The sequence below is a fragment of the Myodes glareolus genome, chromosome 5 (assembly GCF_982192425.1).
Source record: "Myodes glareolus chromosome 5, mMyoGla1.1, whole genome shotgun sequence".
Lineage (NCBI taxonomy): Eukaryota > Metazoa > Chordata > Mammalia > Rodentia > Cricetidae > Myodes > Myodes glareolus.
Window position 1 is genome coordinate 34,516,163 of NC_142030.1, and position 27,433 is coordinate 34,543,595.

Here is a 27,433-nt window from a genome sequence, read left to right on the forward strand (position 1 = left end):
TGGTGGTTTGTCTAAATATTCCTCAGTTATTGAGACTGGGGCATGAAAACCCTAGTATTTAACTCTCAGGTCTTATCATTTTGTTGCCTTTTCCCAGGAGTGCCAGTGTTTGATTCTTAGACATATATACGGTGATGTCTATTGCCCCTTCTGGGTTAGTCTCCTACCCCTGTAACAAAATGCCTGATTAAATCAACTCGCTAGGGTTTTGGAGATGGTACAGTAGGTAAAGGCTATTGTCTTGCAAGCCCGAGTACCCAAGTTCAAATCCCCAGAAGGTATGTAAAAGCTGGACACATAGCCCAAGCTTCTGAAATCCTAGTGCCGCTATAGGAAGATGGGAGGTGGAGACAGGGACGATCCTCAGATCTTCATCCAACTAGCCTGGTGTCCTCAGTGAGGAAAATAAACAAAGACCCTGTCTGAAACAAAGCGAGGCGGGTGGAGTGGGTGATAGCTAACATCCCAGATTGCCTCTGATCTCCACACTTACATCGTGACACACAGGTACCCACATTGACACACACACACAATACACATGCATGTACATGCTCATGCTTATACACACACACACACACACACAGAGAGAGAGAGAGAGAGAAAGAGAGAGAGAGAGAGAGAGAGAGAGAGAGAGAGAGAGAGTCAGTTTGCAAGCTGGCATGGTGACTCAGTGGGTAAAACCACTTGCTGAATTCATTCCTTAAAACTGACTCCTGAAGCTGGCCTCTGGCACCCACGTGAGCCTGTGATACATCCACACGAGCCCTGTGGCCAGTCCACACTCACATTCACACATAACAATAATAAAGTTTTTAAATCAATTTACTAAAAGAGAAGATCATAGTCGCTTGTCCTTTTCTTGTGAGTCCCTGGCAGCCCAGTACCACTCCAGGAACATAGGACAGAAGGGGGACACCCACTGTCTCCTTCAAAACATGCCCCCAGTGACCCACCTCTTACCAAAGACCCAGTAGCCACGCAGGCTGGAAACTGAGACTTTTGCTCTTTAAGCCTCTGGAGTAGTGGTCCTCAACCTGTGGGTCGTGACCCCTTTCACAGGGGTCACATATCAGATATCCCGCATATCAGATATTTGCATTGTGATTCATAGCAGTGGAAAAGCAATGAAAGGAGCAATGAAAATACTTTTATGGGTCACCACAGCGTGAGGAATGGTACTAAAGGGTCACAGTGTTAGGAGGGTTGAGAAGCACGGGTCCAGAGTCTCCAGAACAAACCGCAGCAGCTTGCTGATGTGCTCAGGGGTTAGTCCCCGTGAACAACCCTGACATAATGGCTCTGCCCTCCGTGTGGCACCTGTTTGTGGAGTGGCATGGTCAGCTCCAGCTCTCTCACCAGCTTTGATGAGACACATCTTCTCCTGTCTTTTTCCTTCCCGTTTGTGACGTTGCACCGTGATTACTCTGTTACAGAGAACAGGTGACTAGATCTCACTGCCGTAACGAAAAATGTAGATTCGCGTCTGCTCTCCCCTGGATTCCCATGGGAGTTTCTCCCCCAAAGTCACACAATAGTGGTGTGAGAAGGTTGCATCTTAATCTGGCTGTGGAAGGAGATGAGTATCTTTAACGTGTAGAACTTTGGTGTATCTGTTAAAATAGAGTAAGAAGAAAATGATACAAAACAAAACCATGGATTTGAAGAATATTCCCACGAATCCTTGTTTCTGTCATCCCTGGTCTTCCTCAGTTCTTCCGGGGCTGCTGTCCTGTGAGTGGACATTTCTTCAGTGTTTCCTTTCACACAGATCCACTGGCCAGGACCTCTCTGTCTCTATACCTCAGAGGATAATGCCATTTTGCCTTTCTCATTTCTGACAGTCAGCATTCACATAGGTTGGCATTGGTTAACAGTTTCCAGTTTCTCTATTTCTAGCTGGCATTGGTGAGAGATGCTGTCAACTGCTAATTACATGGCGCTCCTCCGCGTCACCAGGCTACTCGTTCCCGCTATTTTCAAGCCTTAATTTTTTTCTTCTGTCTTTCAACAGTGTGATTGAAAATTCTCTCATCTCATTTCCCCATAACACCAACCCGGGCACTAAACTGTCCGTCTGTCCACATCCACCTCTGTGCTAGAATGTACTTCTCTTTGTCTTTATCCTCCTTGTATTTATTATATGTGAAAAAGAGGCTTTCCATCCATTGGAAAGTTCCAGTTTTCTTGTTTAGTTCTCCAAATAATGTTTCTGCTCCTGTCTCTCCTGTCTCCATCTGCCTGGGGCGTGCATTACAAGCAATTTGGCAGAAATGATTTCCACTATTTTCCATATCTCTGCCCTCTGTTCCTTTTCCTTCATCTCTTCTGTACCCTCTGAGTCCCCTGCCTCAGCCGAGTACCTGGGGGTGCAGGCCGGCTCCACCAGCCCCAGCCATATTGGATTATGTCCATATCTCTACTTCCAACTACACTTACTCTTCCTTCTATTCCCCTGCACAGGTTTCCGTGCTCGCCCTCCGGCTCGGGGATCTCTGTCCTCTGTTTCTGTCTTGCTGAAATTCTTCCCCCATCACCTTCCCGTCTCCTGCACTTCTTTACATTTTTATTTTAGTTTCTTGAGTTCACCGGTGGGGATTTTCTTTTTTAAGTAGTTATCCGTCAAACCCTGAGGAACTCAGAATTCCTGAGGGTGTAGCATCCTCTCTCCCCCTTGGGTTTTAGACAGCTCTTAGCATCGTTAAGAACCGACATTTTACCTACTTACAATATGACTTTTAGCAAACCCCTGACCAGAAGCAACTTAAGGGAGCTGGGTCTGTCTGCTTCGACATCTCACCACGGAAGGAAGGTGGGAGGCCAGGGGTCTGTCCTGTGAGGTGGGAACTTAACTAGTCTTGTCTCAAACAATCAGGAAGTAGAGCACTTGGGCTAGAAGCAGAGCTAGTCTGGGCACTCAACCTGGCTCCCAATGGTCCAACATCTGCCAGAAACAGTTGCTGTTCGAAAGGCTCCACAGCCTGACAGAGCAGCACCCCCAGCGGCGGAACAACGCTCAAACACTGCACAAATGGGGCCTTTTCATGTTTAACTGTAATGTTTGTTTTTATTAGGTTTTGTTGTTGTTGTTGTTTTGTTTTGTTTTGCTTTAAGACAGGGTCTCACAGGCTGGTCTCCAACTTGTGATCCTCCTGCCTCAGCATCTGGAATGCTGATATTACAGACAGAAGTGAGCCACCACACCTGCTAAAAGTGGACACTTTAGATAAGAGGTTGAATCCTTTGCCTGCTCTGAATCCTTAAATCCTGTCCCTCACATTTGCTGCCTCTAATGTCTCTGTTATGTTTGCATTTTATTCTTGCTTTTACTTTTCAGTGCAGCTTCTAAGATTCACCCTGTTCCAGTGCCATTTAACCGTCAGCTGGTAGTTGGCCCCGCCCTCTGCCAGGAGCTCTGTGAGAGGACAGGGGAGTCTCTCAATTCAAGTAGTCCTTAAGCTCTCTCTAGCTCTACGTTCCCGCTGAGCCTCCATGTCAGCAACTGGTTCAGGCCCAGGACTGGCAAGAGCGCATGGGACCAGGGCCCTCCCTAGCCTCCCCTGTACATGCACGCAGTCCCTGCACAAATGTAAGTCCCAAGCAAGGGTGGTAGTCTTCCTAATCCCGGCTGCCAAGACAACAGAGGCTGCTTGCTTTCCACTGAGTGGGGCTGTTGCTGATTGCTCACAACTGAATGAACCATTCCTGCCTTGTCCCTGGTCTCCATAGTGGCCCCATCCTGACACAACCTCTCTGAGAACTGAGCTGGAGGTCTTGGGCAAAGAGCAGCCCTAAGCAGGAAAACCACAGACTTGTACTGACCTGTCTCAAAAGTCCAGCCGTTAAGTCAATGAGAAGCATTTTCTGGTGTTTTTCCCGTATTTGATCAGCTTCTGAAATTCAAACATAGTTAGGTTTGTCAGTTTTGTTTAGCTTAGTAGTTGCATCTCTCCACTGTAGCTGAGAGTACTTTTGTGTTTCGGGTTTCTTGCAGTCTGTTCTCCCCTTAGGATAGTGGCCCCATCTTCTGGCTTTGTTGCTACCCCTTAGGGGCTCATGAAAGCATTACTTTGAATGAGGAAGGGAGGAGGAAGAGCCGGTTAGAGCTGTTTGCACAGTGATTGGTCACTGAAGTTATACCTGACATATAATGTGTATTTAATTACTCTTGAGTAAATGTGTGACTATATGAATGAATGAATGAATGAATGAATGAATAGCATAAGAAAGACAGTGCAGGTCAGATGACCTTGCAGAGGCCCTGAGTAAGATTAAAAATACTGGGACTAAAAACATTGCACAACGCTTGGCAGTGCTGAACCGGGAGGTGGGGAGGCAAGCATCTGGGGCATCTGGATGGATGATGGAACGGTTCTTTTGAGTGATGCAAGATCATCCTACAGAAGCCAGCACCCTCCATAATGATGGTGAGCAAACACACAGACATGACCACACACGCACGTACACTCGCACACACGGCGTCCCTGGGTTAGAGACACCTCGTGAAGACCCACAGAACTAGAGCAATGCCAGATAACAGGCCTGGCTGCTACTTTATGCTCTTTAGGAGAACTGGCTGCGAGAGAGGGAGAGGAGGTGTCAGTAGCACTTGGCACGCCTTGGGGACAATTAAGCTTGTTTTTTTGAAACAGGGTCTCTCACTGGGAGTGGTACCCAGTAACTAGGCTGGTTGGCTAGTCAGCTCCTGAGAACACCACCAAACTCATGCTACCGTACCCAGCTTTCAAAACAACAAACAAACAAACACTGAGTCTGGGAATCAGCATTAGGTGCAACAGTTTGCTACCTTGGCTGCCTCCCCAGCCTCTGATAACTCTCTATAGGAGACCACACACGTTCTGGGGCTGTGTGGGGAGGTGGACAGGGCAGGGCACTGTCAGTAACCCCTTAGTTCCAGATAATCACCTGGTTAGAAATGAGTCAGAAGGCAATTTTTTTCTCCTTTCCCTTCTTTTCTACATTTTATTCTACAACCAAACTAAAAATGATTAATAATTGCACCGAGATCACCTTGTCCTGTGTCCAGTTCCCTTCAGCAGATGAACTTGGCTCTAAGGTGAAGGAACCAGAGCCCTGGACGGGAAACAGTGAAACTATGTATAAATGTGGGTGCCCCAAAACACATCTTAAACAAGGGTCAAGGTGGAGGTGGAAACTGGGGAGACGAGCCAGGAAGCAGGACTGTGGCTGGAAAATGACAGAAGTGGGGAAGTCCGCCATTGGGGGACGGGGAGCCCACGTCTGCAGCCAACAGTCCCCTTGCAGGGACTCCAGGGAAGACTTGAAAGCCTCTATACAAGGGCCATGGCCACTCAGCGTCTCCTCCCCAGTGTACTGAATCCATTTGCACGGGCTCAGAAGGAGCCGGAAACTGGAAGCCAGCAGTCAGCTCACCCAACAGGGCACTCATAACGGCAGCTGAAGCCAGAAATCACCGAAGGCACAGACATGAATATTTAAGCTTTGCAGAAACTATTCTCTTCACCCAGTGTAGGACACTAGGTGAACTAGATACCCCAGGAAACATTGAAGGAAGGCTCATGGGAACCCTGGCCTGGTGCAAAAGTGAGAGGAAGTGGTGAGCAGAGAGGGGTCCAGAAGCAGGGTAAAGTCTGGCCTAAGCCTGGAAGTCCCTTGTTGGAGGCCAGGAGAGAGATGTAAGAGTGTGCCTGGAGAGGAACTTACTTCCTCACAATTCTGGAAGCTAGAAGTTCACGGTAAAGGTATTGGCAGGCATGTTTGCTCCTTCAGCCCCTCTCCTTGGCTTCAGGTTCCATCCTCTCCCCGTGTCTCATGTGATCATCCCTCTGTCTGTAGCTGTGTTCTCTTTCTTTCCTTTTTTCTTTCTTTCTTTCTTTTTTTTTTCTTTTTTTTTTGAGGCAGTATTTCTCTGTGTAACAGCCCCTGACTGTCCTGGAACTCAGTCTGTAGACCAAGCTGGCCTCAAATTCACAGAGATTCACCTGCCTCTGCCTTCCAAGTGCTGAGATCAAAGGCGTGCGCCCCCACTGCCACCTGGCCTTATGACTGTGTTCTTACATGCTCCTCTTACAAGGACACCAGTATTTAACCACCTCTGCAAAGGCCCAGTCCCCAGCAGACACATTCTGGGACACTGGGGCTCATAGTCCCATCCTGAGCATTTGAAGGGGACTCGGGCCAACACTCTTGTTCGCCTCAGTTCTGAAGAGCCATGAAGAACCTGTGCCCAAGAAACAGTGTGGACAGAGCCCTCAGCAAATGTCTAGACAGATACTGTGCCAGGCACACTGTCCTCTGGGGAGCCAACAGAGGGCTGAGTCAGCAGCTTTCTCAGAGAGCCAGCTTCCTGTGGTAACCTCTGTTCCTGCCCAGCTGGGGAAACAACATCCCTGAGGTGGGTGGAGAATACAAACCACAGCAGGCCCTTGGCCTTCTGCCCTCTACCCTCTGCATCTGCCCCACTTCTGCCGGCTCACTGATGCCTGCTCCATCAACTTATTCTGTCCATTTGGTGTGAACAAGGACTCCACACCAGGCCATTCCTTAGAGGTCTGGGGCAGGACTAGAATACCAAATAAAAAGCAAAGCTTACAGAGGGCTCAGAGTCAGTCCAGAATTCATAGGAGTTTCTTCCCGAGAATAAGACGCTGAGACGATCTCTGAGAACCCTAATGTGGGGTGTGCATGTGCGTGTGTGTGTGTGTGTGTGTGTGTGTACATGTGTGCGTGTACTTGTGTGTGCATGTGTGTGTGCGCATGCATGTGTGAGTGTGTGTGTTGCTCCATGTACAGAACAACCTCTGGTGTCCTTCTTTAAAAGCCACCCACTTTTTTTTGAGGCAAAGTCTCTCTTGTTCCAAATAGGCTAATTTAAATGGCCGGAAAACCCCAAAGATCTGCCTGTCTCCACTTCCCAGCATGCATCACCATGGTCCACTTGATAGTAAGCCAAGCACTTTAAGAGCTGAGCTCCTCCTCCCACCAAGTCCTTTTGCAAATCTAAAAAAAAAAAAGCAGAGTAGAATAGTGGAGCCTTGGACACAGGAAACCCTATCTGGAGCCTGGCATGCCATCTGCCAGCTGTGGTGGGCTCAGGGCAAGAATTCAGGCAGCGTAGAGGAATATCGAGCACTCCAAACTCCCCTCCCAGGAGACAAAAACAGCTCTCACCATCTCCTGAGGACCCTGACCACACATGCTTCTCCTCTTCGACGAGGGACACCAGTGAACGGTGGCGTGCTGGGATGAAGAACCAGCTCAAGCCCTGGGCATGGTATTTGTCACTGTGCCCACTCCTCAGCAGCACCCTGGTGCTAAGCCTGCAGGCTTTTGCAGGGCTGGGCCTTGAAAGTGGACTGAGGTGGGCATCATAGGAGACCGGGCACTGTGCACAGGGAGGAGTTGGATGGAAACGTAGGCATCCAGCGGCCTCAGTTGACCAGTTGTAGCCCTGTGGCCAGATGGGCTTGTCATGACTGTCCTGTGTTGAGGAACGAAGGACAGGGCTCTACAGCCCTGGTAAGACCAGCCATCAGTCTTGAGGATGTATCTTAAGTAAGAATTTCCTATGGAAGAATGTCTCCCCATAGGGTTAGGTCAGCATCATGGAGCCAGAGACCTTGTCCTCCTGGTGGAGACAGACAGGAGCCACCTAGTATTGCTTAAAATGGCAGACTGAGTTTGAGATGCCAGCTTAGCCACCTCCTAGGCAATGATTTCTCATGCAGCATGCCCCTTCCTTGGGCACCATTGTTCTCTATAACATGAAGTATAAAAGCAGTGTGTTACATGTGTAATGAAGGACAGTAGCTCCTACCGTGTGGCATGTACTCAGCAAATACTAACTCCTAACAACTGTGGTATGTGTTAAGGGCAGACACTATTACTCGGGCACAATGCACACCCGGCCGTGTGCAGAGTTAGAAGGCAGGGACGTCATGGGTCTAGGGATAATTAGGAGCTGCTGCCCCAGGACCCTCCAGAATGGCCGGCTTTCCCATTGCAAGGAAGAGAGAAGAACCAATGTCCAGCTGCAGCCCCTGCTCCCTTCCCTGTGTCCCTCCTTTCCCTAAGGCTGACCCTCCACATAATTCACATGCAGGACCTGCACCCCAAGTCTAGACAGTGCCTCTTGTAGGGACAAGGTGCTCTTCTTCCTCCTCCCAGGCTGAGCCAACCTTGTGCCCAGTCCTACAACTTGCTGATCAGTGATACTGGTGGCCTGAATGATGTCCCAGCTACCATCTCAGCTGTTCGCACTGTAGACGGGAACAACAGAATCCACCCCTCACCCACAGTTCATGCTAGTATGTGCTCACAATGGTTAGATCAGAAGTTATCATGTGTCCTTTGGCATATCAGAGGACACTGACACCCAGAATTAAACTTCTGAAGCAGATGGAGCTGCCATGGCAGGAGCCAGCCAGCATGACTCCTCTGCGTCCAGCTCTCCACAGTCCTGCGTTCCTGCTCCACACACAGCGCTTGCTTACTCCAAACCCCGCTGTGGTCCCTGGCTCCATCACCAAGAGCCAGTTTCTTTGAAGCATGGCCGCTGTCTCTGGACCTCTGTCTTGCTCTCTCAGATTCTCCAGTATCGATAGGATATCTCAGCAATTCAGTTCAGTTCTAGCATGAACGGCCCAGAGTGAGCTCACAGCCTACGAGACTGCAGACTGTAGACTCACTCACAAAAGTGCCTCCACTTCAGAGCCCGTCACAAACGGGTGCCTAGGCCACCACCCTTCTGTCCTCTCAGCTCCTTAGTCGAGGTTCCCACTGCTCTCCTCAGATGCAGTAGCTCCCTAGATGACTCACAAACTCAAGAACACACCCAGTTACTGGAAGAGATACACCTCTGAAGAGCCTGACGGAAGAGCAAGGGCTAAGGGACAGGGAGGAGTTGCCACACGGCTCAGGATGTACCCTATACCCAGAACCTCCATGGTTCACCAACTCAAAAACTCCCTGAAGCCCCTCATCGAGGGACTTTATGGCGGCACATGGATGGGCCTGATCGGCCAGAACAAGCCACTCACCATTGGTGGTTCAATGTGATCTCCATCCCCACCCCTCAGCTAGTCACCTGGTTGGTCCATCTGACAACCTGACCCTATTTGCCCAGAATTGCTGCATTAACAGAGACTCGGGTGCTAGGCCACCACACAATCCTGATGACCTGAATTAGGTCCCCAAAGCCCAAATAAAGGTGGACAATGAGAACCAATGCCACAAAGTTGTCCTCTGACCTCTACAGGCTGTGTATCAGCACCCCACACACACCCTCACACACACACTAATAATAATAAACAGAATAAAATTTAAAAGCTCAGAAGCTTTTGAAAAGCAAAAGAGGCTCCTCTCACTCCTCCCACGCGGGAGCCTCTGAGGAACACCGTGCTAGGGATCAAGTGTATAGATTCATCTTGAGCCGCTCCCGGTAGAGCAATCGTTGCCTGGGTAATGATGGGCACAGCTGCTTCCGTTTGATCCTCACGCATGGCGGGTGGTATCTCACCTCCCCATCTTAAAAAAGGACCAGGAGACAGGGACAGGGTCCAGCCATGCTCGGCAGTGACCTCGCTGATATTGGATGTCAGCAATGACTCGGGGTGAGTAACTGAGAGCTACTCACACGGCCCAACGCTGAAACAATCTTGTTTCATGTGGAGAAAGAGAAAAAAAAAAAAAAAACCCGAGCCACTAATAGTTTCAGGAAGTGGTATTTTGCGATCCATTTGACTTCCTCTGAGCAGTATGAGAGATGAGTCCCAGGGTGCTGGCTTCCTCTTCAGGACTAAGTGCCTGTGGACACTGTGGCGGTGGCTGTGTGAAGCCAAACCCACCCTGGTGACAAGGCAAGGATTCCTGTTAACCAGGAATTTATTTTTATGGCCCAGATCTCTTAAACATCCAGGTCACTCCCTTACTTCTAAGTACTGTGAAGGGAGAGAGGTGTCCCGGACTTGAACCCACACACCTGGCATGCTGTATTTGGAGGGGAATACACAGCTATTCAGAGCCACTTCGGTCTCTGACCTCAGTCCAGGCTCCCTTGACGTTCACCTGATGTGATGTAATTGCTCACTTAATCCGTAGGCATTATGGTTATTAAAGACATAGGTGTACAAGAGGCTGCATCTTTTCCTAGGAGATCTTCCTAAGTGGAAGACCTGGGCATACAACGACCGCCCTTAAAGTTGCTCGTTGCCATGCAACACCCCAGGTCTCTGTGCTCCTTGCTAGCTGAGTAGGCAGGAGAGCCACAGCCCCACCCAAACGAGTATCAGAGCATCCATCCACCCAAAGCTGGTTGGGTACAGAAGGGGAATGCCAGACTCATTGCTAGGGACCAAACAGGACCCCAGTCAGTCCCCAGAGGTGATGAGACAATGTCACCCAGTTGGAGGTCCCTTGATCAGGTCACTGAGACACATTTTGTAAGTAGCCACCCGAGGACTAACAACTTTTCTTCTTTTAAAGATGAGGTTAGCTCTTGCCCTCTACTGGAATTTGACCATGGGTCAACATCTCCAAAATGGACTGGAATGGGTCTTTTGTCTCCCTTACTAAAATCAGGAACAAGAAGGATGCTCATTCTCTTCTGTTCAACATGGTGTGTGAAGCCTCTTTATTTTCTCCTTTTCTCAATATGGCCACATTGAGTAAATCTTTCTCTACTTTCTACTTAAAAATTTAATAAAATAAAAACATAGAGAGGGGACTGGCACTTTTGACCTAGGCCAGATTTAGGAAGACATGGATAGTCTGGCAGCATTTCAGCTTCTAGGCCCCAAGTGTATGACATCTTCTGTGTCCCCAGGCACCCTGGGGCCCCAGGGCCTGGGCATGCTAAAGAGTGTTCTACCATAAACTGAATCCCCATGGCCCCATCTTGATTTAGATGAGTCTCTGATCATGTCTTGCCTAAGCCATTCCCACCCTCTTGCTCACCATTCTCTTACCCCCTGTGGAGTCATCTTGCCTGTGTGGGAGCCATGCTGAAATAGGAACTCAGCCTGGGTTGGAAAGATGAAACCCTGTGGCAGGAGAGGGATGCTGACTTCCTCAGAGAGGCGATGAACCAAGTTTGAGAAATGCATTAGAGAGCCATCTCCTGCCCACAGACATACTGACAAAGCTGGGTGTTGTCACTCACATTTACAGCAAGATGGCATCCGTGATGCCATCCGTGATGCCATCCGTGATGCCATCCATGCTCTGTCGCAGCCACCACCTCCCTGTGGCAAGTCAGGAAGTGGGATTTTCCTTTCCCCCCTGGAATTTGTGGATGCTGCTCACTCTAACTGCTCCTGTTCGTTGGTCTCATAGCTTTGCTCAGCAACTTTGGTTACCTACATATTTCTTGTCACGTGTTGAAGTTTACCCTATTATCTCAAAGGCTAGTAGGTAATGGAACAGAGATATTTTTTTTTAGATTTATTTATTTATTATGTATACAGTGTTCTGTCTGTATGTATGCTTGCTAGCCAGAAGAGGGCACCTGATCTCATTACAGATGACTGTGAGCCACCATGTGGTTGCTGGGAATTGAACTCAGGACCTCCAGAAGAGCAGTCAGTGCTCTTAACCTCTGAGCCATCTCTCCAGCCCTTGAACAGAGATTTTAAACACTGCATGGAAAAAAAAATCTCCTAGCCTCTGTGGTGTCTTGTACACGCCTTCCACACTCAGCCCTCCGCTGGCAGCTCTGCCTTGCTCTTTACCTCATGCCGAGAAGAGCTTGAAGACCACAGGGAAGTGAGGGCTCGGGGACTCGTTGAGCGTGTCGTTATGATCCGAGGCATTCTCCACAGGCTTGTTTTCAATGTTTGTTCCCCAGTTCACAGCACTTTCTCGAAGGCCATCATGGCTTTCGAGGGTAGAGTCTGGCAGGTAGGAGTAGGTGGATTTGAAATTATACCTTCGTTCCATCTGTGGTCTCTGCTTCTGGATCCCCTCTATGTGAACATCCACTGCCTCATGCCCCACTGACTTGCCTTCCCCACTGCAGACTGAGATCACTTTGAAACCAGTAGCCAAAATAAACCTTTCTTCCCTTAAGTTGTCTCTATTGGGTATTTTGGTTACAAGGCACAAATACCAATACCGTGGACTTTGTTTCTATTCTTTCTCTCCAGAATATCCCATCTCCAAAGTTTTATGTCAGGCTAATTTTTTTCCCATTATCTACTACCTGGGAGCTCCAGTGACTAAAACATTTGCCTCTGACAGTTTTTGAGGGGAAGCCCCTGCTCCCTGATGTGTGTGGGAGAGCCCTGAGTTAGTGAGATCAAGGCAAGGCCCTGGGCAGAGTTTCAACACTCCCTGCAGCGGCGATGCTGGCATGGAGGCTGAGGTTTCTGTAAGATTTTTGCTGACCTACAGAATTGGGACAGGCCTGAGTGTGGCTGGACCAAGTGTTGCAAAGCCATGATGATCTCTAACTCAGGCTTCTAATTAAAGATTTCCCCCATCTATACTTCGTGTTTCCCCTGCCCCATCAAGGCCAATTTGTGCTGCCCAAATGTTCTGGGATGTGTAAACTTCCCTTGGAGCATGGTAAATTTATCAGAAGCTACATTCTTGAAGATAACTGGCCTTCCCCTCCCAGCGATTAAGACTTGCCATCCTCATGAATTTTTAAAGTTCTAAAATGTGTTATCAGCGCTTGTCAGCTTTTGTTGTTGTTACTGCTGCTGGTGGAAGGGGGAAGGCTTTGGAAACCCCTCTGTCGCTTCATTTCTCCGTCATCTGTTTACTTTCTCTGTTTTAATTGGTTATGGCCATTGTAGAAAGTGATGCTTCCTACATGTAGATCACATGGTTTTATCTTACACCCGCATCGTGACTCCACCTCCACTGTTCATTTTTAAACATGCATTTGTGTATGTTCTATTCAAGAGTTTTAGTTGGAAGTCTTTGTGTCTTGTCTTGATTTGTCCGTGAGATGGCTAAAGAGTAGGAAAGTCATAATATTTCCAGAATTTGAAATTCCTGGTCATTGTAAATTTTCGCCTCCTCCTTCACTCCTACAGGGAATCTGCTCTTGGGTCATACACAGCATCATAGGCCAAATCGCCTGCACGCTGTCCTCTTCCACTGCCAGCCTTTCCTCAGCGACCACACAGTGAGCCATCACACATGAATGCTTGTGACGCCAGCCTCTCCTGCCTGGGATCTCCCACCCACCCCCCGGCTCTGCCTATGCTGTTAGAAGGCTCTTAACTAAACTTCTCTCTTCCTTCTACCAATGTGGAGGTGCTGCGGTTCTTTCTCTGAGTTTGGTTTGGCTTCTTTTACTATTCACGTTCTTAGCAGTGTTCTGTCACAGTTAGGTGCCCAACCAAGACTCTCCTCTGAATGACATTTTTTAAAGATTTATTTTATTATGTATGCAGTGTTCTGCCTGCATGTATGTCTGCAGGCCCGAAGAAGACACCAGATCTCATATAAGATGGCTGTGAGCCACCATGTGGTTGCTGGGAATTGAACTCAAGACCTCTGGAAGAGCATCCAGTGCTCTTAACTACTGAGTCATCTCTCCAGTCCTCTGAATGACATTCTTATATCCATATCTCTAATCAGTGTCTCCACCTAATGTTCCTCTGTGGTTAAGACCAGACCCCACGAACATGACTCTCTGAGACTGGTTTCATTCTAAGGACTAGCAGGAATGATGCTTATATTTGGCTGAAGTTGCCTTATTGCCTCCAATAATGAGAAAATCCGAACAGTTGGGAAAGTGGGTGGGGAACCATGCAGAACTGTGCTGGGCTTGAGTTCAGAGCTAAGGCTATGAACTTACCATTCCAGGAATCTGCTGCTGCAGGTTTTGCTAACAAAATGGGTACTCACAGAACTCATTAGCTAGATGCCTATCGATGACCTGCAAGAAAATCATTGAGTCACATGTCAGTGGTAGCGGTCGCAGACTGTGTAGCGGTGTTGGGTACAAACTATGCCTTGGAGAGAGAATACTGACTGATGACCAGGGAGCCTGATAGTCCCTGGAAGCCAGCTGAGGGGGAGCGGTTTGCAAACCCTGGACTCTGGCAGAGATGAGGGGCAGCTAGCTAAGCCCCAGTTAGGTTTTGAAACAGATTAGGATAAAATAAAGACTGGGAGGAAAGTAGGTTGGTAGTAGGACCTCACCCAGAGGCATCCATTAGGCAAACAGAAGTTGAGTCAGTACTGTCCAGCAAGAACCTCCCGAGGAAACAGGACAAAGCATTGGAGGGGAACCAGGTCTGGAAAGATGACCTTTGGTTTCTAGACCGAGAAGAAGTTGGTAGCACAACCAGGAAAATAGGGAAGGAAATGACTTCAGTTGAGAATGGACAAGGGGGAGACTGTGTGTCTGTGTTGGTTTCGGGAGATAGCAAGGCCAGAGGAATGAGGACCAGTCAAACTTGGGTCGAGGGGTATCACGCAGGTTTCAGTTTCAATGAAAAGGCAACCAAGGCAGCTGAAGGAAATAAGGGGAAATTGCTGGAAGTTTACAAGACTCTTTGGGAGTCGAAACCTGTTTGGAAAATGAACAGAAATGACAGTGCACAGCGGGCCTTCATTCTAGCAGCACAGGCAGGATCCTGCTGCAGGACACCTCCCATTGCTACAGAGTCCTGTTGTCCCTGCAGAACAATGTCTCTGCTGCAGACTGTAAAGTTGACTCTGTCCAGGTTAGCCAGGCCCGAGTTATATAGCCGTGTCTGACTGCCTCCTGGGGATCAAGCAGATCAGTTCTTTATGGTTGCCAGAGAGGCACCTGGGAAGTTTCTCCGAGTCAGCAATGGGCTGGATAGTGTCCAGCAAGCGCCCAAGTTCTAACTAGGAGAGGAAAAGACTGGGCTGTCTGTGGCCTTAGAGAAAAGACCCAGCAAGGGAAGGACAACAAGAGTAAAAGGCAGGGAGATGAACGGGAGCAGGCAGAGATGACAGGTGAGGAGCTTCCTCTTGGAAGATCTGAGTGGGGAGATGGGGCTGTAGGAGGGACGTGAACACAGAAGAGGACACTGGACAATCTACTCTTGCCTTCTGATCGGGGTCTCTCCTCTGCAGGTAAGTGTTTACTAGGGATCAGGCTTGCTAATGGACACTGCAAAACTGACCAGAACAGTGGATCTTTATTTTCTCAAACATAACCTTTGACCTCCTTTTGAAGCCTTTTTTTTTAAATTTATTATTATTATTTTATGTTCATTGGTGTGAGAGCAAATGCCCTGGAACTGGAGTTACAGACAGTTGTGAGTTGCCATGTGGGTACTGGGAATTGAACTCGGGACCTCTGGAAGAGCAGCCAGTGCTCTTAGCCACTGAGCCATCTGTCCAGCCCCTGAAACCTTTACTTTCAGGGAGGAGAAGTCACTTCAGACTGTCACTGAACCCCTGTGAGATCAGAGGTGCTCTTAGCAACTGGGCAGCCCATCTTAATGGCAGCCCTCCCCGATCTCTGCCACACACCGTGCATGGGTGATGACAATACCTGGACACTCGGTGCATCCTTATTCCATGAAGAGGAACACCTTGTTCAGGGGGAAAGATCTTGTGCCCCTCTTTTCTCTCAGACTGATAGAAGCTGAGGACTCTGCTTGACCAATAGTGTAAGCCAGTCATGGGTTCCTACAAAAACAGCCATTCCTTCCCCGCCTTGCTTAGGGACCCAGTCTCATACTTGCTCTGATAGAAGCCTTCTCTCTGCAAAAGAATTTTCAGCTGAATAATTTCATTCTTAATCTGAAGGCTCCTCAGAGCCACCAAGCCCCAGGCACTTGTCCAGGTTAGACAAAGGCTCTTACATGAGCAGTATTTGTCCTGAACTTGACATTGGCCAAGTTTTAAAAGTGACACACATGAGGTCTACAGTAGAGCTCATGTAGAGACAGAGCACCCTTCAAGAAAGAACCTGCTGCCCTGCGAGCAGGAGTTAGGTGAACCAACAGCCACTAGATATTTTCTCTCTTGGGGTGAGCCTCAGAGATTTAGTTACCTTTCTGCTGCTTTAAGAAAGAGTTATTGGGAACTTGAGTTTCAGAGTGAGTCCATGGTCATCATGGTGGAAAGCTGGCAGCAGGCAGGCAGGCATGGGACTGGAGCAGTAGCTGGGAGCTTAGATCCTTACTCACAAGTAGAAGGCAGAGAGAGCTAACTTGGAATGACTGCATTTGAAACCTCCAAACCCTACCCCCACCACCCAACAGTGACACAAACACAAGGCCACATCTACTAATCCTTCCAAAACAGTTTCACTAGCTGAAGACCAGTATTCAAACACATGAGCCTAGGGGTTGTTCAAATTTAAACAACCACACTCAGGTTTCCGGTCAACTTCAGCTTTTCTCTTCTTTGGAGGCCCCAGTCAATGACCGTGCAAAGTTCTAGCAACCAAAGCTACGTATTTCTTGAGGAAGCCCTAGGATATTACAACATGGGGCCATGGAACACAGGACTAACCTCCCTTTCCCAGAGCCAGACCTATCCAATTGCCCAGTTCTTGGAGGTTCCTAGCAGGCAGAGATCTGAAAATGAAGTTGACATATGACAGACTATTGTGTCTCAACTAGACTAATGCACCTACACCTCCTCTCCCAGAGAATAAAGCTACAGGACCCACAAGGACACAGGCCATAGTTACTTCTCAGGGACAAAGTACCTGATGAAAGACAATTTAAGGTAGAGAAGGTTTGTTTTGACTCACAACTTGTAGATATAGTTTATTGTGCCAAGGAAGCCATGATTTTAAGAGGTGGTCTGCTTACATCTGGGGAGGGGGTTCAGGTAGCAGAGACAAATGAATGTTAATGTGTGGCACAAATAATAAAAACCCCAAGACAAATATTGGGGTTCGACCTGAAAACCAGAAAGCAAAGCAGCCAACCACTAGAGAATTCATACATCTACCAAGGCTAGGCAACCACAGACTAAGCAGACTAAGCCTCTCTCTCCTCTCATTTTGTATTCTCTCTAGGGCTGGGATTAAAGGCATATGACTCCCTAGTACTGGGATTAAATGTGTGAGTGACCATCACCGGATTTCTTTCTGCATTGATCTTGTGTAGCTCAGGGTGACATTGAACTCAAAAAGATTCATCTTCCTCTGTCTCCCAAATCTTGAGACTAAAGATGTGTGCCATCACTACCTGATCTCTAGTGACTTAGCTTTGCCCTTCTGATCTTTAGGCGAGCTTTATTTATTAAAGCATAAATAAAATATCACTATGTTTCCCGTTTTGTCTAAAATTTTAAAAGGCTATAATTAATATAAAAAACTATATATAGTAAGTCCAATAACTATATAATATATATATATATATGTAATAAGTACATCAACAATGTCTAGTCTATTTGCATTTGGCAAATTCAAAGAAAACACTCCATCTCTATTCTATCTTGGTGAGTCCAAAGTCTTGTACCTAATTTCCTTTTTATCATAACTTGCTTTCTGCATCTGATAAACAAGGAAAACTATAACTATATAATCTTCAATTCCCTCAGAGACCCAAGAAAGAAATAATATTAACTGAATAAGCAGGAAGTGCAAGCAGGTGACTTCCAAAAAATATGAGAAATGACAGAAACAGCTGGCTGCCTGGACAGTCACCCAAAGTTCCTCTGAAACATTGAGGTATCTTCTTAGGCCTACAGTCTACCATATCCAACAGACTTTTCTGTGAAATAGGATATTCTGAAGGGCTGTCTCTCCTTGTCTTGACAATGTTTAGCAGTCACTTTCTTTTGTGTCCTGCTTGTCCAATTAGGGCAGCATACTGTCAGCACTTGAGGCAAGGGCATCTTCTTGCCCCATGTCTTACTTTTGCCACAAAGAAAGTAAGAAAGTAAACTCCATGTCGAGTTTCTTCGATGCCCATTATCTTCTCTGAAATAGATTGGTGCTGACAGGAGTAGACATGTCTCATTATCAAAAAGAGAGAAAGAGGAGAGAGAGAGAGAGAGAGAGAGAGAGAGAGAGAGAGAGAGAGAGAAGACCCTAGTTTATTAAAATATCTTAAATGCCATGTTCTGTAGATCTCTGACGTGTTTGAAGATGGCCTATCTAAAATATATCTTTGTTTGACCTTGAAAATATACTTAATGTGACTACAAGTTTGATTAAACTAGGTTATTAGCTACTAACCTACATTTACTTATTATCCTAAACAGTTGGTAATAATAATGTTCAAGGACTACAAATTTGTATTACATTGTTAAATGAGTTATATAGATACAATACCTTGAACAAGAGAAGATATGTATGTACAGCATGTTCTAACAAAATTGATCTCAATATACAAAATTTGTATACAATATACAAAAATCCAATCCAATGTAAAACATTTAAGCTAGTAGTTGCATTTTAAAGGTAGATTCAATAATCTACTTTTTTATCTTTTTATATCTATATCTCCCCTTTTTTCTTTTCAGAGTAGAATCAACAATCTACCCTTTTATCCTATCATATCTATATTTCCTTTTTTCTTTTTAAACCAAAACCTTTGAATCTAACTTCCTTTATCTTTTTTCTTGACCATTACCAACAATAACTTGTAACTAATCCCTTAAACAATGACAAATATCCATAATCCATTGAACAACTACCCAACCTACATGTAGATATCACATTCTTAAATTTACTTCCTGTTGTCTGGAGGTGATGGCATTTTTAGGGGATCCTGAAAAGAAAAATTTGGGTTAATTGTCAAGTCCTGGAAGAGGTAGCTGTATCTTTTTGTTGTTGTTGTTCAGTCTCTGTGTAATGGGAAATTGCAGAGCTTGTCTCAAGTCCTAGCTAGAATAGTCTGTTGGGCTGGATCATCTCAGCTAGCCACTTTAACATTATTCTGAGCAGTTTGTAGTCCAAAGTCGATCCTCAGGTGCTGTTTTCCAGCTTAGCAGTGTTATCTTGGTCCTGGAGGAGTTGTTCTTGTGAGACCCGATTCTCCTTATGGAGACTTCAAAGATCGCATTGTTAGATGTGCTGCTGGTTCACTGCAGAAAACCAATAGAGACTCCAACTGAAATCATGTACAGGAAGGTAGATGAAACCTTTTTCTAGAATTAGTTAATACTCTATATGACCATTAATATTGTGACAAAAATTTAAAATATATATGCATATATATACATATATACATAAATCTTATAAGCCTTATACCTTAAGAAAAACTGTCGAGGGTTTGGTCCACCCACTGAGACAGTGTGCCTGATCCAAATCCAGCTGGATCTGGACTGAATGAGCACGTGATCAAACCAGACTCTGAATGTGGCTGCCAATGGGGGCGGTCTGAGAAGCCATCGATAATGGCACTGGGACCTGTTTCAACTGCATGTACTGGCTTTTTGGGACCCTAGTCTATTTGGAGGCTCACCTTCCTAGACCTGAAGGGAGGGGGGAGGGCCTTGGACTTCCCACAGGGCAGGGTATCCTGCCTTCTCTTAAGGAGGGAGGGGGAGAGAGGAGGGGGAGTGGGGGAGTGGAAGGGAAATGGGAGGAGGGGAGGAAGTGTAAATTTTTGAATGGAAAAATAAAAAAAAGAAAAACTGTCAAGGGCTCAATATAAAATCAAAGGATTATGAGATTAGTAGCAATAAAATATTCCTTAAATATTTGTTTTTCCTCTGTCCCATATCAGTGGCTCTTGTGATAGGAGACAGAGATTTTGAATTTCATTTTAATACAGATGCTTGGGTTTAGAGAAGGAGAGAGCCACACTCCAAATCCAAAGCCAGCTTTAATCTTAATTTAATCTTAATTGGACTGGGACTACAAAAAGGCCATTTGCAGTATATGTCTGTAGAGAACAGCAGAAACAAACATTTGGAAACATTTGGAAAGATTTATAAAGTTTTATCCTGTTGGAAATGTGATGCACCAATAGGCCAATTTACTCTTCTTCTAAGACATCTTTTTCTGGTTAATTTTCCTTTTTCTTCAGATGTCTCAGTAGTCTTCAGATTCCTTAGCTGGAATTTTTATTCTCCTGAAAAGACAGAAACAAAGCCCTTCCCCAACCCTAACTTTGGGGAGATTCTGTTTTGGCAAGTTATATCTAATCAAATGAAAAACATTTGTTAGTTTTATAGGTTAGTACAGATTAATAGGCCATGATGTTTGATGAACTATCATCTTTTCTAATTAAGAGGTATCTCTTGCTCAAATCAAATCTTTATCAATTTTGATGGTACCCATAGCTTTTTCCCTCTGGAAACAAAAGCAAAATCCCTTCCCCAATGTAACACATGTCCTAGTTTCCATTCTGAGGTCAGTATGTCTTTAAAGTATACTGGCTGATTTAATTCTGTAATTTTTTTCTACTATCCAGTGTCTCTCTGCAGCTGTTGTTCCTTTCTCATTAGCATTTAGAAAATTTAAAGTTAATAATGCATTATGCAATCTATGAGGGTCTTAATTATCCCTTTCTGTTTATTTAATATATCCTTTAGGGTTTGATTTGCTCTTTCAATAGCTGCCTGTCCTGTAGGATTATGTGGTATACTTATAATATGATTTGTATTACAATAAACAAGAAAACTGTTTCACTTTCTTAGAGACATATGCTGTACCATTGTCTGCCTGTATTTGTGTAGGTATACCCATAATGGCAAGTTTGTTTCCTGAATGTTTGTTTACTGAATCAGCCTCTTCTGAACTCAAAACATTTGCTTATTGAAAACCTGAATAGATATCAATAGTGTGATATACATATTTTAATTGTCCAAATTATACAAAATGGAACACATCCATCTGCCAGATTTCATTCCTTTGAGTACCCTTTGGGTTACTTCTTGCAGGTAGTGGTATTTGCTTGTATAAAGAACAAGCAGGACATTTCCTTATAATCTTCTTGGCTTATTGCCATGTAATAAAAAAGTCCTTTTTTTAACCTTTGCTATTGATGTGATGCTTTTTTATGAAATTCTGAGGCCTTCAGCACATTTCCAATCAATAATTGATCAATTTCTGCATTACCTTGTGCTAGAGGACCTAGTATACACGTATGGGATTGTATGTGTGTTATATTTTGAACCTGAATAAATGATGAAGTCAATTCTGCATCATCTGGTATAAATTAAACAATTTCAATATGCAAAGCAACTCTTTCTGCATATTGTGAATCAGTAACTATGAGAGAGGTTCTTTAAAATCCCTTAGCACCATGAGAATAGCATACAATTCTGACTTTGTTCATACTCATAAGGGCTTTGCTCTATTTCGCTTAATTTTTCTGATTTGTAACCTGCCTTTTCTGATTTATTTACACCAGTTTAGAATGTTGGTGTTCCAGTTATTGGTGTAGTTCTTACAATGTGAAGAAGAATCCAATTAACACTCTTTATAAGTCAAATTTTCTTGCTTTTGGAGAGTTTTTGCTAATTTCTCACAAAGGATTACTGTAAGCTCTTTGCCAGGGTTCACTTTCCTCCCATGATTTGTCAAGTTCATCATTAGTGAACAGTGCTACAATTTCTGCAGGATCTATTCCTATTAATTAACAAAGTCTCAATTTTCTTTTTAGAATTAACTCAGAGACCTTATCTACATAAGTTTTACATTTTTTGCTCAGTTTATGTGGTAAAAAGACTCATTCTAAGATAATATCTTCCTTCTGCATTAAAATTCCTGTAGGGGAATGTTTGGAGGGTAATATGACCAGAATTCAATTAAGATTTGGATCCACATGATCCACATGTGCCTCCTGTAATTTCTCTTCAAGAAAGCCAATTTTCTCTCAGCTTCAGCTGATAATTCCCTGGTCTATTTAAGACCTTGTCAACATCTAAGTTTTCCTTTAATCAGGTCATCAGATTTTATTCCAATAATGGGCTGGGAAATGTCTCCTAGCAATCTTTGGAAGTCATTAAGAATTTGCAATTGATCTCTCATAATTTCTATCTTTTGGGGTCTAATTTTCTATAACCCTATTTTATAACCTAAATAATTAACAGAATTTTCTCTTTGTATTTTTTCATGAGCAAGTTGTAATCCCCAACAAGGCAAAATTTTCTTTACTTCTTCAAAATTCTAAAGGATCAACTTTTGAATTAGATATCAAAATATCATCTATGTAATGTATAGATTCAGGAAATTACTTATGTATCATTTCCAATGGCTGACTTACAAAATATTGGCACAGGGTAGGGCTATTCCATTGATAGATTTTAGCAGGCTGAGAACTATTACAAGTATGCACTGTGAAGACAAATTTCCTGTTCTTTTCTTGTAAAGGTATAGTGAAGAAATAATCTTTTAAATCAATAACTATAAGAGGCTGTCTTTTAGGCAATAGAGAAGGCAAAGAAATGTCAGACCGTAGAGAGCCAATTGGCTGAATCACCTTTTAATAGCTTTTAGATCTCTTACTGTTCTCCATTTTACAGGAAAATGCCAAAGGCTGGCTGATTCTTCAATATGCTGAGTATCTATTCTCTCCTGTACTAGCTGTTCTAAAACCTACAGTTTCTCTGTTGTTAAAGACCATAATCCATACAGGTTTGTCTGTCAGCCGTTTTAAAGGTTGGACTGTTGGTGCCTTTGAAATATCAGCAGCTGTGTGCCCTATTCTTGTGCAACCTGAATGGCTGGTGATTGTTCTTTATAAAAACCTTCTAATATTCTTCCAAGAAACAGACGTTAATTTATGGTTTATTTCTAAGATTGGAGGGATTTTATTCTGAGTATTTCATTGCTGTAACAAATCACATCCCCCAAAACTCATTGCTATGTTAATGAGCTACATATGGTTTTAATGTTAATCTCTGACCTGGTCCTATTCTTTTGACCCATCTCTCACTCTGCTTTACCCGAGATAAAGTTCATATCCCTAAAAACTGAACATTTACATCCTGAAGTGGCAAATTTGGAAGCCAAGATTCTGATGAAATTATTGTTACAATTTCACCTGTGTCTACCAGACCTTCAATGACAATGTCATTTATTCGTATTTTTAATTTTGATCTTTGTTCATTTATAGAAGTTTGCCAAAATACTTACTTTATGGTTTCTCCTGAATTTTTTGTTATCTCTTCTATAGCTGAGCTATTATCCAGAGTAGTATGATTTCTTACAATAGACATTAGATTCTTTAATTGCTCTGGGAAGGAGTTTCCTCTATGATGGTAGGAAATGACTGAACCAGATTTGGCACAGGGGCCTGCAAGAGGTCCCTCACAGAGTTTCCCAATGGCAAAGGATTACCATGAATATTCCTCATTGACCTACATTCATTAGTCCAATGCCTGCCTTTGCTGCATCTTCCAAATAATCCAGAATGTAGGGACATTCTTACTGGATTATTTTTAGAGAGAAAAAAAGCATTGTTTCTAGAAATGCCTTGCCTACAATCCCTTTTAAAATGACTATTTTGCCACAATTATAGTGTTTGATAATAGGATTTTTCCTCAAATCTCTGGAAATCACCTCTCCTATCCATTTATCATCATGTTCACGAGATTCAATATTAATTGTGTCTCTAATTCATTCCTCCAAAGGTGCTGACCTTGCCTTTAATGGCATAATTATCCTTTTGAATAGAGAATTGACATTCTCAAAAGCCAGAGTTTCAACTATTATTTGTCTATCTTCTGAATTTGGTATCATTCTATTTACTGCTGAAATCAATCTTGGTAATAAATCCTTAAAGGCTTTCTTTGGGTCCTGCATGACTTTAGTCAGTGATACAATTTTCTTTCCTATTTCTCCAATCCTATCCCAAGCATTTAAAGCCACTGCATAGCATAAATCCAGGGTGTGGTCTTTGTATACAGTCTGCCTTTCTATAATAGCATAGTCTCCTCCAAGAATTTGATCTTGGGAGATTTCCCTATCTCTAACTCCATTGTTCAATAATTTCAACCTCTTCTCTGAACCAGGTACTCCATTGTAATTGTGGACCAGTCTCTCAAACACCTTTAACCAAATCTTCCCAGTCATTAGGGATAATTCTATTACAAATTGACCACGAGTTTAACATTTATTTCACAAAAGGTGAAAATGTTTCACATGCCATATGAGACTATTGCTTCCTTGAATCTCCTAAAATCTAACAATGGCCCAGGAGTCCAGTTAGCTATAACAGAGCCTCTGCCACTTGGCAATTGCTGTAAGGTTACTGAATATATTAAGGTTGGTTGTCTGAAAACCTTAGGCTGTTCCCCTCTGTTCTTACGATGAAATACTGAAACTGGCTCTCCATTAAGTTCTTCTGTCTGGATTTGAATCTCTCTGTGATCTACTTTATTAGATTTTTCCAAGGCCTGTATCTTAACACTCAGACTAATCAGCTTTTTCAGTAATAAGACAAAAAACGTAATGCTGATAAAGTTTACAATTGACATTACATAAATCCCATATAAATTAGATATACTCTCATTTAATCATTCCATTTTCAAACTGTCTAACATATCGTCATACAAAATCCTTCCATTATAATAGTTTTTCCCATTTTTTAATGTGGGGGGGAAACTCTCTCTTTTAACTAATTCCTCCCTTTAAGAATTCCCAATTCAAAGGACTTATGAAATCTCCCAATGATGTTGATGAAGACATGAGGCTGACTGCTGCTGCAGAAAACAGGAAAAGCCTGACTGGATTTCAAGGCAGCTACCTAGTTTGGCAGCCACCTGAGAAGGGGGTTCAGGGAGAGCCCACAAACCAAGGTGGAGAGAGAGCAAGAGAGAGACAGTCAGAGAGGCAGAGACAGAGAGAGACAGAGAGATAGAGAGACAGGAACAGAGAGAGAGAGAGAGAGAGAGAGAGAGAGAGAGAGAGAGAGAGAGAGAGAGAGAGAAAGCTTAGCCAGTTGGGACTGGATTCCAAGTGCAGCCCTGGCCTGTATTGGTGGTTAAAAAGCCTCAGGCAAACAGCTTTTTCATGAATACATACCTCAAATGTTGAGCACCACATGTAGCAGGGATAATAAAAACCCTGAGACAGATACTGGGGTTCAACCCAAAAACCAGGAAAGCAAAGCATCTAAGCCACTAGAGGAGTCTCATCTCTACCAAGGCTGGGCGGCTGCAGACCAAGCAGACTAAGCCTCTCTCTCCTCTCATTTTATGTTCCCTCTAGGGCTGGGATTAAAAGCATGTGGCTCCCTAGTACTGGGATTAAAGGTGTAGGCCACCACCACCTGGATTTGTTTCTACATTGATCTTGTGTGGCCTTGAACTCACAGAGGCCCATCTGCCTGTTTCTCCCAAATCCTGGGACTAAAGGTGTGTGCCACCACTGTCTGATCTCTAGTGTCTTAGCTTTGCCCTTCTGATCTTTAGGCAAGCTTTATTTGTAAAAGCATAAATAAAATATCACTATAATAACACACAGCTGGCCTCCTACTTTTTCCCTTTTTATTTAGTCTGGGATCCCAGCCTATGGGATAGTGTTGCCCACAATTGGAGGCTGTCTTCCTCTCTCAGGTTTTCCTCTCTTGAAACATAATCATAGGCATGCCCAGAGCTCTGTCTCCTAGGAATTTACAAACTGACAGTATCGACTGACCATCATAATTAGGGGCTCCGTAATCAAACCTCCATGCTTTGGGCTTGTCTCTCTTGTCCTAGTCTAGTGTGTCTGGGTGGTTTTTCAGTGTGTGATTTCGGATATTGCATTTTGTCCTGACTTGGGTACCAAGACACTAAATAGATCACTCCCGGAAAAGTGGGAATCTAAGACCCAGGACCTTTTAAAGCGCCTGGCCATGACAGTGAGTACCATGGGAGGCAACACAGAGACAGCCAACTAAAGGCCAGTGATGACAGAATAAGGGTCAGAGGGAGGAGGCAGGGAGGAAAGCCTGCCCTCAGGAGTCCTGAAGCCTCCACCCTCTCAGTGCTGACACAGACAGAAGACATGCCCATAGCACCAACAAAGCAAGACCACCAAAGCGGCCAAAAGTTCACCCACTCCCACACAATTTTGCAATTTTAAAATCTAGAAAGAGTACTTCAGTCCAACCTGATGATTTATGTGAAATTAGTATTTAAATTATGGGAGTCAACAGGAGCTCATGCTCTCCCCAGTCTCTATCTATCTATCTATCTATCTATCTATCTATCTATCTATCTATCTATCTATCTATCTATCCAGATATAGATCTAGATATAGATATTACTCTCCTTGTAGAAGAAGGTCCCCAGAGTCTCAGGGTTGACTCATTCCAACCATGGAGATGAACAGGGAGCTGACACTGGATGTTACAAAAATCTCACGGGCAGAGGACAGGTGAAACAAGACCCAGTGGAAAGTCAGCTGTGGTGACAAAGAGGACTAGCCATGTAACAAATCTCACCATGTGCATTCATTCTGCTTTTCATATGCACGTAGAGTGCTTCCGGGCTGGCAGGGAGGGCTCAGCTCCACATAGCCATTCAGGACTTAGGCGGCATGGCTCTTACCACCTTAACAAAGGACTTCCAAAGTGTCCCTATCCTAATTGACCATACAGCAGGCTGTCAGGAGCCAGAGTGCTGTATCCCAGGCCTGGGAATGACCACATCCCTTCTACTCATATACTCTGGCCAGAACTCAACCACACTTAACTGTAGGTGGCTGACAATACAGCACATCCATGAGGAAGGAGGGACTGATTCCGATACAGATCTGGCATTCTCTGCTCAGATCAGGAGCTCCACATATTGACTTGGGCACACAGTTAAGGTGGCAGAGAAGGGCATGGAGATGGGCTGGTAAATGGGCAGGAGGAACACATTCCCCTACCTTGTAGAGGGTTCCTGGGGTCTCTGGCATGGGTCAGAGGGAGATGAAAAGAGAGAAGGGGTTCCTATGCTCTGAATTACAGGGTTGCCAGATTTCCACGCTGTGAATTCTCCCAGCGTGATAGCGCTGAACTAGGGGGGATCAGCATGGCAGCGGAAACATATTGTATTTTCCATGTGGATGACTCAAATGGATTAGGAAGTAATGAATTTTGAAACACTGTTTACTCAATTACAGGTTTATATTGTTCAATTTCTGACGGTGCCCGTCATAAACTAGCGGCTTTGCAAACTTACTGAAAATATAACCATCAGCTCCTTAGGGATTAACACCAGCTGGCTGGCGGGGAACCTCACTGGATAGGCAGTGGGAAAGGCAGAAATGATGACCTTGAGGGCCAGGCTAAGGAGAGGGCAGCGGCCTCTTCGCAGCAGGGAACAGTGGTGCTGGTGACTGGGGGCAGGCTCTGGAGAGCCAGGTCAGCGCTGTTTGCACACTGACCTCTGCAAGGATGCGCTTTTATCTAAAATCCAGAAGTGTCTGGAAAAGGGAAGCAGGGATCCACTGTCTATGTGGCATCTTTGTGAAAATAAAAAGTTTTTCATCCTAGGTGCCACTTTCAATGCTTGCTGGTCCAGCCCAAACCCAACCCTCCCACTCCCCTTTGTCTATTTTTCTGCACAGATTATGCAATAGAACCAGTGGCTCTACATTCAATTTTGT

General features: G+C 44.7%; 1 protein-coding gene and 1 long non-coding RNA gene across 3 annotated transcripts in view; one reads left to right on the top strand and one right to left on the bottom strand.

Moving 5' to 3' along the window:
- Window positions 1-27,433, top strand: part of Arhgap22 (Rho GTPase activating protein 22) — a 166,148-nt gene that overhangs the window by 5,615 nt on the left and 133,100 nt on the right. The window lies entirely within an intron of this gene.
- Window positions 1,126-4,066, bottom strand: LOC146894876 (uncharacterized). The gene is made up of 2 exons (XR_015001121.2): window positions 3,820-4,066; window positions 1,126-1,610 (listed from the first exon to the last, which is right to left on the bottom strand). It is a non-coding gene; the product is annotated as an uncharacterized LOC146894876 (long non-coding RNA).